At 40.7% G+C, this 2,000-nt stretch overlaps 1 protein-coding gene across 1 annotated transcript in view; it reads right to left on the bottom strand.

The window, feature by feature from the left end:
* LOC311226690 (uncharacterized protein) overlaps positions 1 to 2,000 on the bottom strand; it is a gene marked incomplete at its 5' end in the record, with an annotated part of 94,985 nt that overhangs the window by 1,106 nt on the left and 91,879 nt on the right. The gene's annotated exons all lie outside the window — the stretch shown is intronic.

The following is a 2,000-nucleotide window of genomic DNA, read 5'->3' as shown; positions in this document are numbered from 1 at the left end:
GAAAGAGAGAGAGAGAGAGAGAGAGAGAGAGAGAGAGAGAGAGAGAGAGAGAGAGAGAGAGAGAGAGAGAGAGAGAAACACCCCTGTCAGACCACAGCAAAACCACTATCTACCTGAATAGAGCAGCACCCAACCAGGAAATACCAAAACCAAACAAACTACACACTATTAAAAAACACTACAAATGGAAACAAAGTGGTATGGAAGCATTCCAATCCGCTATCAAGCTACAAAAAGTCCAATCCAAATTAGACCAATTCCTAGAAAAAAACGTCCAACACAACAGCAAAAGTGTAAACGGGGCGGTAGAAAACCTCAATAACATATTTGACCTTACAGCTTCCTTATCCAACCTAAATGCCTCAAATAGGAAAGCGAGGAAAATAAAAATAAAATATGCATGACAAAATGGTATGATAATGATTGTAAAAATCTCAGGAAGATATTAAGGAACCTATCAAACCAAAAACACAGAGACCCAGACAACCAGAACACACGTCTCCAATACAGTGAAACACTGAAACATTACAAAAACACAGTCAGAAAAAAAAGGGACCAACATGTTAGAAACCAGCTACAAGATATAGAGGAATCTATAAAAACAAACAACTTCTGGAAAACTGGAACAAAATAAACAAACAACACCACGAGGAGCTACCCATCCAAAATGGAGATGTATGGGTAAACCACTTCTCCAATCTCTTTAGCCCAATACAAAAAAATTAACAGCAAAAACACATACAAGATAAACTACAAAGCCTGGAGTCAACCATAAAAGACTACCAGAACCCGCTAGACTCCCCAATTACACTACAAGAACTACAGGACAAAATAAAATCACTTAAAACCAAGAAGGCCTGCGGAGCGGATGGTATCCTAAATGAAATGATCATATTCACAGACTCCAAATTCCAATTGGCTATACTAAAACTCCTTAACATTGTCCTTAGCTCCGGGATCTTCCCCAATATCTGGAACCAAGGACTCATAACACCGGTCCACAAAAAGGGAGACAAATATGACCCAAACAATTACCGTGGGATCTGTGTCAACAGCAACCTTGGAAAAATCCTCTGTATGATCATTAACCACAGACTCATACATTTCCTCACAAACAACAATACCTTGAGCAAATCACCGTACAACAGACCACATTCTCACTCTCGGCACCCTAATTGACAACCAAATAAATAAAAATAAAAGCAAAGTATACTCCTGTTTCGTTGACTTCCAAAAGCATTTGACTCAATTTGGCATGAGGGTCTGCTGTACAAACTGTTAGATAGTGGCATTGGAGGGAAAACCTACGACCTCATGAAGTCAATGTACACCAACAACACATGTGCTGTGAGGATTGAGGGACACATACTTCTTCCCTCAATGCCGTGGGGTTAGACAGGGGTGCAGTTTGAGTCCAACCCTCTTCAACATATACATAAATGAACTGGCAAAACATTGGAACAAACTGCAGCACCTGGCATCCCCCTAGCAAACACAGAAGTCAAATGCCTACTGTTTGCAGATGACCTGGTGCTGCTGTCCCAAACAAAAGAAGGGCTACAACAGCACCTTGACCTTTTGCACAAATTCTCCCAGACATGGGCACTGACAGTAAACCTAAACAAAACTAAAATTATGATATTCCAAAAAAGGCCCAGCCTACAACAACAAAAACACAAATTCCTCCTAGACACAATTTCCCTAGAACACAAAAAACTACACATATCTCGGCCTAAACATCAGTGCCACAGGGAACTCAATCAAGCTGTGAACGACCTGAGAGACAAAGCAAGAAGGGCTTTTTATGCCATAAAAAGGAACATCAAGTTAGACATTCCAGTCAAAATCTGGCTCAAAATATTAGACTCCGTCATAGAACCAATTTCCCTATATGGTTGTGAAGTCTGGGGCCCACTTGCAAACCAAGACTTCACCAAATGGGACAAACACCCAATTGAGACTCTGCATGCAGAATTTTGCAAATCCATTCTCCGCACCCA

This window comes from Notolepis coatsorum, assembly GCF_963971535.1.
Source record: "Notolepis coatsorum genome assembly, chromosome: 4".
In the NCBI taxonomy this organism is placed as follows: Eukaryota; Metazoa; Chordata; class Actinopteri; order Aulopiformes; family Paralepididae; genus Notolepis; species Notolepis coatsorum.
This window is presented reverse-complemented; position numbering and strand designations above follow the sequence as displayed.